This window comes from Megalops cyprinoides, chromosome 1 (assembly GCF_013368585.1).
Source record: "Megalops cyprinoides isolate fMegCyp1 chromosome 1, fMegCyp1.pri, whole genome shotgun sequence".
Taxonomy (NCBI): Eukaryota; Metazoa; Chordata; class Actinopteri; order Elopiformes; family Megalopidae; genus Megalops; species Megalops cyprinoides.
In genome coordinates this window covers 67,293,996-67,312,101 of record NC_050583.1, presented here as the reverse complement: position 1 = coordinate 67,312,101, position 18,106 = coordinate 67,293,996, and the positions used below count along the sequence as shown (strand labels likewise).

Below are 18,106 nucleotides of genomic sequence, written 5' to 3'. Positions count from 1 at the left end.
GTTTTTTTTCCCCGTTTTTTGGTCGTGTGTTTTTGTGTTTGTGCGGGGCTTTGGCACGGCGAATCATCGCCAGAGCAGAGAGCCAGGGAGGAGGAAGGTTGTTGACCTCAGACCTGCTGCGGAGATGCTGCTGCCTGGCTGGTCAACTGGTATAATTAAGCAGGAGCGCCCGCTCTGCTTATCGTAACCCTACGTTCACACTGGGAGCCGCAAGAGCGTCAAAGCAACCAGAGGTCATTCATTTTCTATGTGAGCCAGCATCTCACGGTGGCGAGCAGCGGCATGACCGTTGGAGGTGCGTCTTGGGCGGTGTGGGCATCAGAATAAAGTTGAAGTCCGGGCAACTTTATGGTAATGAGCTATGATGCAGTTTGGTGGCAACCAATCGGAATTTAGAAGTGCTCCACTCTAGAGAATTCTAGAGAACACAACCTTGTAAACTTTGTTCTCACCAAACATTAGTTCCCAAGCACAATGGAGGAGAGGTTGATAGGCTACACACAAACTAATGTTAATGTTAAAGACCAAGGCTAGTAAACGTGTCCTATAAACTGTATGTTGAAGGTTGACTTCACACTTAGCATCAACACAAAAGTCACACCACACAAATGGCTTTTAATTAGTTTATTTTGTTACCAAACATGTAATTATAATGCTCTGGTCAGCCCCCGATTTGGGACCAGCTCACCCTGGCTAGGGGGAGGCGCCAACCGCAGCTTGTGAGGGGAATCTGCAGTGTTTTGCTTACCTGCCAGAGTGTGAGGGTGTGAGGGGACCACTGTGTGCTGTGGGTTGGAGTGCGTGCACTTACCTGTGGGGGGCGCTATCCTTCAGGAGGGAGGTGCCAAGGTTCTGCCGGGGCCTACGGTGGGAAGAGCAGGCAAAAGGGGGTGACTCCAGGGTGAGCTGTCTTTAAATGAATTACATTGATGTAAGATTTTAAACCCAACTGTAACAAAGTTTCGTTTTTGCTACCTACCTGGTCTTGCGTTGTGGTGGGCTGATGGTGGTCGGGGCAGTTGTGTGTCCGGGTCTGCTAACAGGTGACATATCAAAAGTATTTTCCATACAGTTTGCATTTTATATTTCATGATATATATTTCTGCAAGTGTATTATTGGTGGTGTTGGATGTACCTTGTTTAAGCACATATACAGGTGCACAGTGGATCCTAAGAGAAGCTTGTGATTAGGGAAAGGAAAGACAGGCAGCCAGAGTTGACTCTGTGGGCTTGGATGGCATCCATGGAGGCAGGTGAATCGAGAAGACTGATGACTTTGTCCTTGAAGAGTAATTTTTTAGTCTGTGTGGAATCATGTGCATCTGTCTGCCCTCTTGCCCCCATGTGGATTTCCACACTGCCCTAGCTTTTTTTTTCTTTATTTTTTTTAAAAAAGCTTGATATTTCTATCCCTCAGAGAGCTTCATTTTTCAGACAGTGATTCTGTTTGTTCTTGTTTTATTATGAACCTTACTTCAAAAACTTACTTTAACTTTTTTTTTGTTTGTTTGTTTTTGTTGGTCTTATGGGCTATACATTCCTGAATCTAATTATTCATGAGCTGAGGTAAAGTCCTGTGATTTAAAGGTATGTGGGATCTCACTTACATATCTATAGATGCCCCAGCATTCATCAGAAAACATTCACCACCGTGGCTTCAGTCTTGTCACTTGTCAGCGTCGCTGTGTTCGACCTTGAAATGACAGTTCCCATCAGTTTTCATCAATGTATGTCAGTGAAATTGAGTCAGACTGCCAACCAAATCTAAGGTACTTCAGATTTAGTCATTGCCTGAGAAGGAGGAAGGAGAAGAGTGACAACATGAACATGCAACTGATTCACAGGGACAAGGACTGATTCCGTAGGAGTTACATAATCATTGGAATTAGAACCTCAAATGTCCGTATTACAATGAAATCTCCTTACAAACATGGCTCCATTTCCCTACCTTACACATGACACAGAACAGGCTTATTTTCTTGACAAAGATTAAGCAGTGAACCAGGTATGCACATGTGATCTCAGCACTATATTTGGCACTGGTGCATGTTAAAATGTGGTCAATACTGTCCTATTTGTACAACATTTTATATCACTTTACTAGCCACACTTTGAACTTGCGCCTTGTAATTTCGTCTAGATTAGAGTGTCTCCTAAATGACAATAATGTAATGTCATGACAAAGATGGCATTTTAAACATGATTAAAGAAAGGAGTAAACATATTGACATGTTGGACTCCCCCATATATTAATGGATGGAGGAGCAGAGTTTGCAGACTTTACATGGGGTGACTGGTTATTACTCCTTTTTGCACTATTTCCATTACTGCTTGATTAACACTGTGTGGAAAAACGACAACATTTGCCAACTGACAGAGTATGCCAAAACCACTTTTAATCTGGTTGTTTTTGAGCAATGCTGTTACTAATGTTGATTTTCTGCTTTAGCTGCAGTTGGATTTCCAAAGAAAGGCTACTTGACTGTGATTTTAATGTCAACATTGTCAGATGTTTGTTCTAGTCTGAGCGCTGTCCAATTTAATTGCGATTTCTGACAGTATTATTAATCTAAACAAAAATGGGAAAACCTGCAGGATTGTACTGTCCGGGAAAGTATGTCTACAAGGGAATAAATGCAACATAAGATACTGGCAATATCCATCTATATTAAAATAACACAGTCTCTCTCTCTCTCTCGCTCTCTCTCTCTCTCTCGCTTTCTCTCTCTCTCTCAAATTCAAATGAGCTTTATTGGCATGACAAAAACTCCATTTGTATTGCCAAAGCATTTCTACATGCATTAAAACAAACAAACAACAAATACAGAAGTGTGTGTGTGTGGTGTGTGAATGCGTGTGTTTGTGGTGTGTGGTGTGTGGTGTGTGAATGCGTGTGTGTGTGTGTGTGTGTGTGTGTGTGTATGTGAAGTGTTTTACCGATGGACACATCACACACACACACACACACCCACCCACATACACACACACACACACACACACAAATATCCAAAACTATCTTGTTTCTCTTTTCTATTTGATTGCAGAAATCATTGTTCATTGTTTGAATAGATTGAGCTCTTGACAGACACAAATCCCCTAATTCAGTGTTTTTTGTGTGGGGGCGGGGGGGATGGGGGGGAAGCACAGACCGTAGCAGTCAAGTAACGGTCTCAAGTAGTGAGGTTCAAGAACAGGTCAAGAAAGCATGCCATGAAGTTCCCGTTTGAGTCTCCTTACTTGCATGGCTTTTTAACTGTCACTTAAAATAATTTTAGGTGTATTTTATTTATTTTGTCTAGTTAATAGTTATTTTATTTAGTTTGGATTTTTATCTCATTTATTATAACATCACAACCCATCTATATTCATAGAGATTTGTGAAAGCCATCATTTGCGAAATAAATCAATCATTGATTCAGTATTGTTTTTGTATCAGACTCTATTACTGATTTTTATCTCAGCATTTACCCATACATCATTGTTCTGATTGAATGCAAAAACACCAAGGTTCTGCATGAAAATAGCATTTTCCAGTTCTATCATGAATCACATACTGAATAAAAACCTTTTTATATACATCGTAGTCTGAGTGAAGTTCATACCAAAAATTTGACCCTCTGAATGGAGTAGCAGAATAACAGTCAATCCTTGAGAGTAGGAAAAGAGACAGGAAAAGGTGATCATTCAAAAGGTGTTTCTGATTTGGTGCATCACTACAGCTTCTTTTCACAAGCAATACAGGAAGTTGCACCATTGCTTTCAAATTGAGACTACAACTATCAATTAACTGTCTCACCTTTAAAGCCAAATTAAATTTGAAAAATGTCAATCTGCCTTCTGTGAAGTCTGAATTAATTCTTGATCCTTCCAAGAAAGACATAATTCCACATTTCTACTGGTAAAAGATAAATTTACCAACAACATTTCACTGCATCTGTTGTATAACATGCCAATAGTTAATTTCACTCCCCTACATTCAGTCCTGTGTTCAACATCCTTTTGGTATGTCAGCAGTGTCCCATTTTCCATGTTTGCTCTTTTCTGTGCCCAGCCGTATGCAGCAGCGACAATGTCATCCCAGGAAATTGTAACTGTGACTGGAATCACACCAATCATCTGTTGACACAGCTGTCATCCCAGGGGACTTTGGGATGAATATGCAAAGGTGAGATTTTTTTTGTTTTGTTTTGTTTAAATAAAAAGAAGACCTCACAACAACTGTTGCAGGCCACTGCAGTTTTATTTATTTTGAGTGCTTGCTCTTCAATTGTATTATATTCTCTAAATGTGTGTGTGTGTGTGTGTGGATATTTTATACCAAATGTAAGATGAGAGGAACAATTTCATCAGGAGGCTGTTTTACATTTACGCAAGGAGGATTTTACTACCTATTTACCTTCACAGCTAAATGTGTTCCCACTCCACACAGGAACTTACTTTTACACAAGATTTAATCAGCGTAGGTCACAATGCAACACTTGTATTAAATCTTGCTTTTATTGCAGGTCGCAGGGATCAGGAGGTTAGGACCCACCAGTCGGACGCCAAGTCGCTCCATTCCAACTTCCATTCCAACTTCCAAATTCACTCTGCATGCCAAGAATGAATGCATAAATGAAAATTACTATGCTTGAAGCACCAAATAAAATCTGAAAAACAGGAACAAATCGCAGAGCGAGAGAAAGCACTGCTGGGGAAGAGATGGGGAACATTTTCAAGGTTTTCAGAGAATGTTCATAATACACAATGACTTATGTTCATATTTTCAAAGAAGAGAATGACGTACAGGGAAAAAAACCTCTCAAAACTCAATCTGCCATTTTCATTTGGTGTTTGTGCTGCAAAAAATATCATTCAGTAATGTATTGCCTGAAAATATCACTTTTGCTCTGGTGTTTATTTAATGAACTATATGTATGTCAGTAAGGTTTCAGCCTATTAGATTCTAAAGCAACATAAGCATCCACCACCAAAACAAATAATATGATGTCCCAATGCGAATAATTCCTTATACCATGATGTCCACTGGAGATTTCTTGTCCATTTTCCGGCCCAGGTGTTCATTACATTAGAGTAATAGGATGTGTAGGAACTTCTAATGAACTGTTGTTCATGATGCTATTCAGCTGCTGGATATTGTGGCTGTTGTTACTTTTGTTGTGTGTATTGAACTATATTTCTGATAGAAAATGGAGCTTTCCAGTCTGAAGAAGAATATTAACTGTGATTGTAAAAGTATCTACACCATTTCTGTTATATATTGACCTTTGGAACCGGATTTCTGCGTTCGATTTTCATCCTGGGGATGTGGGCCCTTGTGGGCACTAAATTACTAAATGCATGCATGCCTGCGTCATCATCTGATTCATCTGCATTTGTATGAAATGCCTGTTTCCTTCTCAGAATGTTCTTTGGTGTTTTTGTCAATATAGCCAGTGCAATCTCATCTCTGTATAATGTTTAGAGTGGGTTGTTAGACTAATTTAATGTCCAAAGCTCGCAGAATAGTTACCCACTCATCTGACTCGTATTGAAAACATTTTGTATGCTTGAGTGACATAAGTTGTGCCACATGAGTTGAACTGACAGAGAGTAAACTAAAGTGAGTGTTTAGTTGTACTATTGTTAAAACCAGTTACCTTTTGTAAGCCAGTTTAAATCCTTAAATGTAGGCTAAATCCTTTGGTGTTAATTTTTGTATTATATGCAGACATCTAGTACCATTTACCAATGTATTCATGTCTCATTGTTTAATTTGTTTATTTGTTTATGTTGTTTGTGTTTAGAGGGACATCAGTGGAAACATTGACAGAAATGTCTCATTTATTTCTGTGAAAAGCAAAGGGCACAGCATGATGGGAAATGTCCATTCAAATGTCCATTCATGTCTAAAGCTGTGTTATTATGAGAAATCAGTGGTGGCATATTCGTACATCAGTGTCATCTTGACAGTCAGTTTTTTTGGTTTAGCTATACTTTGCCAAATGCTTTGGAAGGTAAAGTAATGGTTGTCACAGGACTTGAACCATATGAACCCTCACACACTGGCCATAGATGTAAAATTGTAGGCAGTTTTCCCACTTAGAGGACAAAAGCCATTTGAGTGATACAATAAATAATTTCTTAGGAAATGTGTCCCACTGCCATTATAAGAGTCAATTTCACAATAAAGAATTCATCACCTGCCTCATTTCACACAGTCTCACATCATTTGAGAAATAAAGGCCCTGTGCAAAACCTGCATTTTTCCACTTGTCTGACTTGCATATTAATTTGAAGTAACCAGCGTGGTGAATTTTCTCTTATATTTTTCTAGGTTTCAGTGTCATATGCAAGGTAACCTCACTAGCTAATTCTCAGTTGTTACCATATGCTCTGCCCCTAATTCTGTCATCTATAAAACAGTTACTACCCATGTAATTAACATCAATCATCAATAAGAGGAATCTGCACTTGATGTTGCTTGTCAAAAGGGTATTGCTTTGGACATACGTGTCTGGCTATGCCCAGCTCTTTATTCACAAATGATACTGGTGGACAGAAACAATGTAAAAACAGTGTCAATGGAATGTGAGATACAGAAGCTATTTCCCTATCAATCTCCTCCCTGACAGCTCTGTGAACACTGAACAACAAGCCATAAAATGGTGTGCCTGAAACCAATCTGTATAGGTGAGGAATGTCACTTCAGTCTAAAATCCTCCCATCAATACGTTAATGTTACTATAAACTGTGCTTACTTGAAATACTCTTATTTGCATTTCATCGTTGTTTGAATTTCATCATTTCTCAGTACTGGCTGTATTTATGTCCATCATGTACTACTTTCACAAATGGATGTGCTTGTGGTTTCCCTCCTTTTTTAGTGGAGGCTTTTCCATCCTACATCCATCACAGATATCCTTTCACAGCTGTCAGTCTTATTCATTAAAGATCCCATGACTGAAGAAAAAGATATCTGCTTGCACCTAGGGAGTACACTTCCCCAATTTAACACTACAGGTGCAGGTATGCATGCTGCTGTGATCAGTTAAATTCAGACAAATGGCTTTGTTGCGTTTTTTGGTTCATGTCTTTGCACTAGACATAACATGGATGTATTTTAGGATGTATCTCCTGCATTTAAACCAAAATAGAGTGCAGTGAGCTTGTAAGAAATACTGATATAAGAATCAACTAAATATAGTGATCAAAATATTCTAACAGAATCATTCCTGTAGTAAAGCTGTGTAGATACTGCGCTTGTAAGAATATAGCATTCTGCTTTTAAGAGACCACCTAATTTGTTTCTGTGCCACTGAATCCTATCCATAACTTGGAAGGATATACTTCTGTTCTGCTGTGCTGGAAGTCGCTCTGGATAAAGTCATCCAATAAATGAATGCAATACACTGTAATGTGAAATAATTCCAGGCAAGAATATGACTATTTACATGGCACCATTGATTTTACTTTGCCATGTAAAACAACACCAATAATATTTGCGTATTAGAGAGAACATATGATTTAGTATAAAGAGCATTTTTGAAGGCATAAGCAGAATGGACAGATTATGAGACATATATATATATATATATATATATATATATATATATATATATATATCCTTGTTGTGGGTCATGAGCTGATGATTTATTTAGTCTTTGTTTAGTGTATGTGCACTATGCTGCTTGACCTGTCAATTAACACCAGTCCAAAGACTGTCCGCTTATTGATGAGGATCAACTGAGAGCAGATGCTGCGCTGTGCAGTTGGTCTGTACATCATCAGGATGCACAGATGATTAAATTATTTGAATGCGACAATGTAAAGATAAGTTGGATCTGCCCAGCACCTGCTCTAAAATGACGCCCATGAGCAAACAACGTCATTTGTCTTGCTGTTCATGGCCTGTCATTCTCAAAGGGTCATGCAGAGTGCGTCATTATACTGAGTATTTATACTGTATGCATAAGTACGTATCAAATCACTTTTGACAGAAGAGGAAAATCAACCATGTGTCAAATGGTCTGACAGAACACACATTTGAATTACACATACCTGATTTAGTATGGCTGTAAAACATTCACTCGATGTACAAAACACTTATTTACTGTATCAGTCATTTGAGGAACAAAACACAAGTATGACAATATTGAATTCTGTTATATTCAGAATTCGTGCACGACATGTAGATGGTAAAACAGTTATTTTTGGCTTCATAAATGTGAAAATGCAGTATTGAAAATGCAGTTGAGTATTTTTGAAGATCTTAGATTTAACAATTGATGTTGAAATAATTTTGTGAAAATTGCCATGCCACACATTTCTTTTTCGATATTCTCCAATTCATATTCCATTTCCATTTCTCATAACAACATAATTTCACTGTCATATGATCACTTTCTGAGAGCAGCATATGTAGGGGCCAAAAGGAAGAAAAAATAGTTTATATTTTCACATCCTTCCTAAATCCGGCAAGTCAAATGCTTCCTTCTTTTCCTTTCTGAATAATGAACAGAGGTGCACCGGGGAAATTGCACCAGTTCTTGTCACACTAGTATAAAAAGACATCGGTCCATTTCATTTGAGGTGATAAGTTGTTGTTACATTGTCACAGATGTGTGGAGTTTTTTAAATGGGCAGAAATATTTTTTTCCCACCATATACTTCAAGCATCTTTTTTGGCTGGAGAAAATTAACTGTGAAATTTCAGATGTATGAATTACTTGTATGCAGTTCTCCTTCCACAGAATGGCCAGACAGATGGTGAGTGTGATTCAAAGCTGCAGATTGTGAGCTGGTATGAATTCAGCCATGTAGGCATTGTAACCACCAACTATTTCTCCATGACTCATGTAAAAGCAATGTCAATAGGGAGGTGATTGAATTTTTGATTTACAGCACCTGTAGCATTTATTTGTTCCTCACACCAGTTATAGCATCTAATCACAGCTGGATGGACACCACCAGCAGTGCAAAAAAACACTAGGAGCAGCATAAAAATGTGAGGAGGCCGAGAATCTCACATAAGCCACTTCATGGAGGGAGAATGTAAGACAGAATCTAATTAACACGCCGAAGGATTTGGGAGGATAAAAACGGAGCCCTCCTGCCCCCGAGCTCACTGCATCAGTCACAGCAAAGAGAGAAAACACACACTGTGCAGAAGCCAGATGAAAGGTGAGCAGTGAGAACAGATGGTGGGGATACTTCTTCTTCTTCTTCTTCTTTTTCCCAATAGTGGCTGCTGCAGCGATGTCTGATTAGCAGGCTCTGCACGTTCAGCCGGAAGCCATTCTAATGACAAGCATATATTATCTTTCTCAAGACCTATATGCTTTCAATGACGCTGACGCCATCACAATCTGAAAGTTTCCTAAAATTTCTTGTTTACCTGTCTGAAGGAAAGAATAATCTTTATATGTATAATGTCATTACTCAGGCCCCCTAGCTGTTGTTTTGGCGTTCTCCCTGTCTGTCATTGTGGTCCATGTGCTTCTGTTTACTGTTTTTCCTTGCGTTCCAGCCCTGCCCCGCTCCCCGCCCACCTGATTACCTGATCGTCTCCACCTGCCTGCCTGCGCACCCGCTTCCCATCCCCTCGTCAGCCCTGCCCTATATCTTCCCTGCGTGTCTCTGTCCTGTTGCTAGTTTGTTGCAGTGCGTTCCTGCCTGTTTTGTCCCTGCCGTTGGTTCTGCCTGTTTGCGTTCCTGTTTTTCGACCTCACCTGTGCTCTGACCTGGTTCCTGCTTGCCGCCTTGCCCCTATCACCTGATAGCCTGCCTGCCTGGTTCTCGACCCTGCCTGTTTCGAGTTTGCGATTTTGCCTGACGTTTTCAATAAACCCGCTTGGAACCAGAAGCTCCCATGGTCCGCGTCTGAGTCCTTGCCTGAGCCTTAACATATAATCACCTATGTATGCTATCACTTGAAGGGATGCTACACTACAGGCCTTTTCACTCACAAGTGATTTAGTTCCTGGTGAATTTTTTTTTCAGTTAAGGTTTGCGTCCTTTAAGAACAGTAAAATTCAACTGAACGTGAATTCATTCGCAAATTATTTAGCAGAACTGGATATGCAGCCTAATCAGTCTATCGTCTAAACCCAACCTTAGGCATTTCTTTTGAAGTGCACTCAATGGGGTTCCAATATTTTTCTCTCAGAGGAACATCCCAGTGTTAAGTCCCACATTTGACATTAACAAATGGATCCATTTGAAGTTTATCCATTTTGCTAAAGCTACTGAATGAATAATGCACCCCAAAAAAGGCCTGAGACAGAGTCACATATTGGATTTGGGCTAAATATTTTAATCAAATCCAGCATGACAGCCTAACTTCTCCTGTATGTCTCCTGAGTGTCCTATTCCTGTTTGTCCCAACATAAACAAACACTGAATACCTTGTGCCTTGCATTGCATTTACTAATGTTAGCTTGTGCTGCAGTAATTTGTGGTTATTTTTTTTTTTTTTTGTAGGGATGACTTGCATGTAGTGTTAACATACAGGTGTTTTAATACATTGTTAATTTTTGAGAATTTAGAGAATTTGGGAGTTCAGTTGAGCATAACTCAAACTCAAATTATTTGTATATATTCAAGAATGAACATATATTCCATGTTTTTGGTGTTAGTAATTCTTGTCTTAAAATGAATTGCTTTGATATGATGTAGTTTTGTTTTGTGTTTAAATGTGACAATGTATTCTATATAGTGAATATAAGAGCAGCTTATAAATGCAGATGAAAGACTCTGTAGGCACTGTGATGAAGAACATGACACTGTAATAAAAAAAAATATATGTCAGAATTAATTTTGACATTTAAATAGTGCAAGCACACATTACAGGAAGTGGGCTAGTGATATCTCCAACACATTGAAATTTTATTCTCAGAGGTGTCACCATCTGGTGTATAACTGTAAAGATTTTCTGTTGAGTACAAGGAGGGTCGTCAAAATAGGCAGTCATCGTGGGTGCTGTCTGTCATCAGTGGGAACCACATGTCATAGACTCAGTAGACTTAAAGGCCTTGCACTATAAGCACTGCCTTATAAGCTGTATGGTCAAACTACACCTCAGTCTCCCATCTCCAGGCAATTTAAACCTGGAGGATTTTCAGGATGGAACTCAACTACTTGGTGCATAAAAATATTTGTAGACAAAGGATGACATGTTGTAAGTAACATGAGAGTGTGATATAACATCCATACTCTCTTTATATTTCATTACATTGGCTGAGTATTCAACTGAATAGCAAGATAGCTATTATTAATGGGACCTTGCAGCATGGTCAGTCTTAATGGCAGCTTCACAGGCAGAGTAACGGCACAGTCTCGGCCCTGGTTGAATGCAATTATGGTTTTAGAAAATGAATCACGAAGCGCATGTGCCACTGTGTAAAACTGGGGGACCTTTCAGTATGTGAGGTTAGAATTATGTGAGTATGACAAATCTTACTATATTGTATGAAAGGGTACAGTAAAACTTTGTGTGTAATTTGTTCAGTGCACTGAAGCCAGCTTCCTTCAAAAACAGTGTAGCTAGTAGCCTAACAGAGAAGAGGATTGGATATCCCCAAATTCTTTTTCCGTGATTAGTTTATGCCTCAGAATAATGCCCTGGAGTTTCACATAATTAGAGCATTGTTTCAAGGCTGATTAGTCAGGACCTACTCTCCACTGCCGTCACAAAAGGGAATTCTCAGGCGACCAACGTTGGACCATTCTGCCCACCATAACGGAACATGAAGAATTGCTTATTTATGTTATTTGTGGCTGCCTTCTCTACAGTCTGATGGATTCTGCTCTGCATTGCATTAAGGGAATGCATTTATGAACAATTTTTCAGGAGAATAGTTTGTAAATGTAACAAGTGGCCTCAGCAACACCATACCTTCAAATAAGGCATGTCGTGTTATTAGAAGCAATGAAGAAATACCAACCAAGATGGTTATGTATAAATCTGAAACATAATGTGATGTCACTTGTCACAATTTCAGGTTTGTGTATACAGACTGTGCTGCTACTACTCTAGTCACACTATATGAACATAAAATCCTCAGCAAAAGTCAGTAGTTCAAATGGTAGCTTTTCAACAGGAAGGCTTTCCTGTTAAGGAAATGCACACCACAATGCACATCACTCACAGCAACTGCACTAAAATGGGGAACCAATTCAGAATTAAATTACAAGGAAAGCCAGCGGGTATAAACTAATCCTTTTGTATTTGCAAACTTTTCCATTAGAAGAACTATTTGGCAATGCTTACAAGGCCAAGTAAGTTCATAGAACTGACTTTCTCTTACACTGATCAGACTTTACACATTAAATTTTCTGTTTGCTCACATTTACTGAGGCATCGTATTATTCTTTTCAGCCAAAGTTAAGTGCACAAAGGAACTGATCTCTGTGTCAGACAACATAAAAGCCTCACAACAGGACTGAAGCCATGCTATTCTTTTGCTGGCCATAGAAGCATAGAAGCATCATAAGCATAGCAACTGTAAATGTTTGTGGGCCTCTGAAGACAGATCCCTGCTCACACAATAATTATAATACTGATATATTATTTTGCAATATTGATGGACAAAATAAATGCATGAATTTCCAAATATTAATAATGAGATGAAGCAGAAGAACAAGGCTGCTTCAGTGATGTTCTCTCTTTACATCCTTTGTGACCTTTCTGTAATGCCATACAGATTTTATGTGGACATTTATCATTGAGCAAGAAGTGCCTTGGGGAAAAAAGTCACACTTTTCTTTGGGGAATTATATTACTGTATACAGCTGGAATTATATAAGCAACAGAAGAGGGCTGCCTGATTTGGACTATTGTAGTTGTTGTAAATGTGTTGATTATTCCTGTTATCAGTACACAATGGCCAATACCTGTGGGTGTGAAGGTTTTTTCCTCTGTTTTTAATTAGTTGTGTGTGAAATCATGCTCATGAGAAAAGCTTGGAAGATTTGCATTCAGATATGTGTAATGTGGCTGCTCCTATTCCAACTACTAAGGGAGAAGTGGCATATTGGAGGTACAAGCCAAACCCCTGTTTTAATCTATTTATATCCATTTTCCCAGGCACTCTGGGACTCTCTGTTTTCACTGCGAAAAATTACCTTGGCAGGTATGCTAAATCTATATCCCCTTTAAAAATATTGTGCCTTGACAAATCAGGCTTATTGCATTCTTAGTTATTTCACCTCATTGTCCCAACAGCCCACAATAGAATCAAAATTTTGAAAAAAGAAAAACAATCACACAAGTACACAAAGAAATTAGACATTTGAACATTTGAACAGGTGCCAAAGCTTTATAGACACCACCAGTGTGTGTATTTATTCCTCCTCAATAGAGGCAGTACATGTACTGAATAAAGCCATTGTGCACTTGGTGCAAACCTGAAAGGGCTTGTTCCCATGCAGTCTGGCAACCTAGCAACGGCTCCTACAGCCATTTCCTTTTCACAAACCATAAGGGTCCTGCTGCATCTTTTCAGAATATGTTATTGGTTTCTTCTTCCCAGGGATGGATACTATCCCAGACTTTATTCTACAGTGGAGACCCTTGTGTTTCACGGGAGGCTGAGAATGAAATCAGCCAGTAGCTAACATGCTATTAGGTCAAACAAAATGAAGTCAATATCATCATAGAAGGGATCAGTCATTTAAAGGATTACTCCATAACAAGAGTAGGGTGACCATACGTCCTCTTTTTCCCAGACATGTCCTTGTTTTGGGACCTAAAACATGTGTCTCTAAATGACGATGTGTCTGGGAAAAAGCGGACGTATGGTCACCCTATATTAGAGTCTAACAGGGCACATTCGCACAATACAGATGGTGTTTATCCTCAAAGCATACTGATAACTGAGTCACAAAATGACTTCAGTTCTGAACAATGAAACTGTTAACGACGAAAGGGGACAGAATCCTGTCAGATAAGTTATGTATGCATCATGCCTATGCTGAATTCAAATGAGTCAGTATAAAGAACGTGGAAACCAAACAATGGCGATATACTGTAAGTCATTTAAATAAAACAAATAAGTAAATCAGCACTCACAAGTTCTGAATTAAATGTGCCTTCTCCTTTCTCATCTCTCTCACACCTCTTTTTGGTAGCATCTCAGCATCTTTCTGTTTCTGTTATAAATTCATGTAAATTAGCATATAAATTCGCATTAGATAAATTTACTATCTGCACAAGCACAAACAGTTTTCCAGTAACAGCACTGAGCAAATGTATCAGCTGGTGGTTTGAGGGACGTGTGATACATATGTGAAACATAATAACCCGGACAAAAAATGTAAAAATTCATAGAACACAGTTCTATGAACATAAAAGAAATACATTCGATCTATCAAACGCATACCATATCCAGCAGTACCCGCAGATCTGCCCTGTTCGTGTTGCAGTGTAAGCTGATGTCAATATGCCAAGACACATATTTGCATAACTTATATCCCACCTAAGAAGACAGCGTAAATAAACGTGCATGTTCTGTCCAGTCCAGGTGGCAGGAAGAACCTGATCAATGTTTCTCACTCTGTGCAATGGAACATCCAACAGGCGGTAGAAATCAATTCTAATACAAAGTGGTGCTATGGACATTTCTGCAAACACAATTCTTAGCTCTAATCCACAATGCGAGGAGGATGAACTAAGACTGCATCCTTTTGCATGGGGATAGGATTATCATACAGCATATGTGTTCTAAATGATGTTACAAATCATGTGCTTGCGAGAGTCTTCTCAACATCTGTCACCAGTTTACAAACAAAGCTGGCAAGATCTCATTGCAAGCACAGAACCGTTGAGCTATTTAATAATTAACATTCAGTGGATGCCTTAATGTGCCCTGAGACATTTTGTGCAGTGTCATTTTCTTATGTAAATCTCAGAAAATAATTGCATGTAAATGCTGCAACTGCAAAGGCAAAACTTTCGGAACAGATTCAACGGTAGAGAAAATTAAGAATCTGCTCATCATCATCCAAAATCTTGTCATTAGAGGGCAACCATTCAAAAATGTATACTTCAACACAAATTGGTGTGATGTGGACACTTGCATATCACTTACATGTATGAGACGTGTAAGGAGTTTGTAGGGAGACCTTTGTAGTGCTTTCCACTTTACCAGGGAGGTCTGCTTCGGTGGATCAGGTTAAACTCTGTGATCCACCGTTATACGCAAAGTCACAGGTCTCTCTGATCTAACAAATCTATAGAAAAAAGAAACATGCTTGCTCATAGTATTAAAAGAAGTAGGAGAAATGCTTAGGGATCATGGAAGCTATCAAAGTGTACTGAGGCATTAGAGATTTTGCTGACTCAGAACATCTCCAATGAATATACTGTACATCAATCCAGCTGGAAGGACACTGGCATCTGGCTTTCACACTGTGCCATAACACAACAGATTGAAACAACTCTTTTGTCACAATTGAACATAAAAATCTGGAAAGCAAGACTTTAATAAGGCTGACAACAGGTCAGTCCAGTTGGCCTGGTCATCAACAGCAGGGATGTCCACTCTGATTTAAGGCATCGCCCATAAATGCGATCAAGTGAACAATGTTGTGCGTTGTGTAGCTCAGTTTTAAAGAGGTTTAGGTAGTACTACCTGATGAGATCACGCACAATACTCCAGTGGCTGAGAGCACAATCTGCTTTTAATTAGTGAAACCACACTTTTGGGAGTACCTGGTTACTTCCAAAGGTTATGCTGCTGGGACAGTGAAGGTTCCCCTGTGAACCAGATACAGAACAGGGGAGGTTGCCTGTGCTCTTGTGCAGTGAACGGGATAATATCCTGGAGGAGATGCTACCCCTATAGCATTTAAAACAAAAATTACATATTTCCTGAATGTCTCAGCAAATCTGGCTTTCTAAAACTGTCAATCAAAATACATCCCTGCTTGATAATAAATTCCTCCCCTACGATGCCCGGGAAAAATATATCAAAAAGCTAAAAGTTACCTCTTAAGGAGGGGTATCCTGGAAACCAAATGCCAATCAGTTAAATCAAAAGAAAGTGTTTCAAGTAAGTAACATCCATGCTGAGTGGTCACAGGCCTGGGCACTGACTGCATGATGTGCAGAGTTACTTGCACTTCTGTGTTATCCTCCTTACATTAGATGCGAAATCTGACAAATCTGACAAAAATGCAAAAATAGGGCATCTGGCCCTCTCATAAGGTGCTGTTTCATTTGAAACGCCTTTACTGAGCCTTGCATCTCAGTGATCAGCTGCTTTCGACTCTGGAGTTTTACATTCAGGGCATTGAGGTACTCCGTTACGTCACATACATAAACGCCAAGTCGATCAGCCACTTTTCATCCTCAAGCTCAGGGATGACCTTTTGTTTGCTTTCCATGAAACGAGTGATCTCAACGTGGGTATCATAAATTCTTCACAACACTTTCCCCCGACCAGCATACCTCCGTGCGGTATGGCACATCCTCGTGTTCCTCCTCTAAACGTGCCCTGAATTGCTGGTGATTCAAGCCATGTGAACGTTTTGGTTACCACTGTCATTACCATGTCCCATGCCCAACACCTTTTCACAGAGGGCTTCTTGGTGGATGATGCAGTGGTAGGCTGTCAAGTTTTCTCCCATGTGCCCCATCTTCTCTCGAACCGAACCGACCAAACCAAGGACCTCCCCACACATCGCAGGTGTACCATCCATTTTCAGCTCAACAAGCTCATTCCACTGCAATTCCGCATCGTTGATGCACCAGTCCACTTGTGTGAAAATGTCCTGTCCAGTAGTTGTCCTGTGAGTCACTTTTAAATCCAAAAGTTCCTCAGTGACGGAAAACCGAGCATCCAACCCCTGGGTGAATATGGAAAGCTGGGCAGTGTCCGTCCTGTCGATACTCTCATCTGCAGCCAATGAATACACAACAAGCTGGATCTGTAAGCCTGAGGCCAGCTCATCCATCCGATTAGCCACGGTATTTCGGGAGAGGCTGATATTCGCAAATGCCTGCTCCTTGTCGGGGCATACAACATCTCATACACTATACGGACAAAAGTATTTGGCCACACCTGTTTTCCAGGGTTTGGGCTAGGCCCCTTATCTCCAGTGAAGGGCAATCTTAATGCTTCAGCATACCAAGACATTTTGGACAATGCTATGCTTCCAACTTTGTGGCAAGAGTTTGGAGAAGGCCCTTTTCTAATCCAACATGACTATGCCCCAGTGCACAAAGCAAGGACTATAAAGACATGGTTTGATGAGTTCGGTGTGGAAGAACTTGACTGGCCCACACAGAGCCCTGACCTCAACCCCATTGAGCACCTTTGGAATGAACTGGAACGGAGATTGCAAGCCAGGCCTTCTCGTCCAACATCAGTGCCTGACCCCATAAATGCTCTACAGAATGAATGGGCACAAATTCCCACAGAAACACTCCAAAATCTTGTGGAAAGCCTTCCAAGAAGAGTGGAAGCTGTTATAGCTGCAAAAGGGGGACCGACTCCATATAAAGTATATGTATTTATGTCATTACAATGTAATGTTCAGGCGTCTGAATACTTTTGTCCATATAGTGTACCTTTTAAATGCAATTTTTAATAAACTCTCCCTCTGTGAACGGCTTGTATGCTCTTGCTATTTCCTCCGCTATTATAAAGTTTGCCTTCACAGCTCCCTCTGACTGTTGATGCGAGTAAACATGTTTTGCTGTTGTTGAAGCTTGTGTTTTTGTGCCGCTGTTCCATGTCCATGTTTCCATAATGCTCATGCTTCATTTCAAAATGCCTCTGAAGGTTATACCCTTTGAAAACTGCCAATGACTCTTGACCTACGAGACACATTGGCTTTTGTTTGAATTCCCAAAATAAATATTCTGTTTCCCATCTCTCTTGAAATTGTCGATATTCATTGTCCACTTTTCTTTTTTTGGCCATTGTTTATGCTAGCTACCTTCGGAAAGGCAGATAGCATTTGCGTTGTTTGTACTGTAGGCTAATTTTCTGATAAAAGTGTGAGAGTGGAGCGCGGCAGCGCCTCCTGCATTTCAATGCTGTACTGTCACGGACGTAAATTTAAACACCAGAGCATGGGCCACATCAAATTGATTGTCAGAATTTATTGGCAGACCTGATTA

At 39.8% G+C, this 18,106-nt stretch overlaps 1 pseudogene; it reads right to left on the bottom strand.

Annotated features, from left to right (window-relative positions):
* Positions 1–234: 234 nt before the first annotated feature.
* LOC118794917 lies at positions 235–17,906 on the bottom strand (annotated as a pseudogene).
* Between the last annotated feature and the right edge of the window lie 200 nt (positions 17,907–18,106).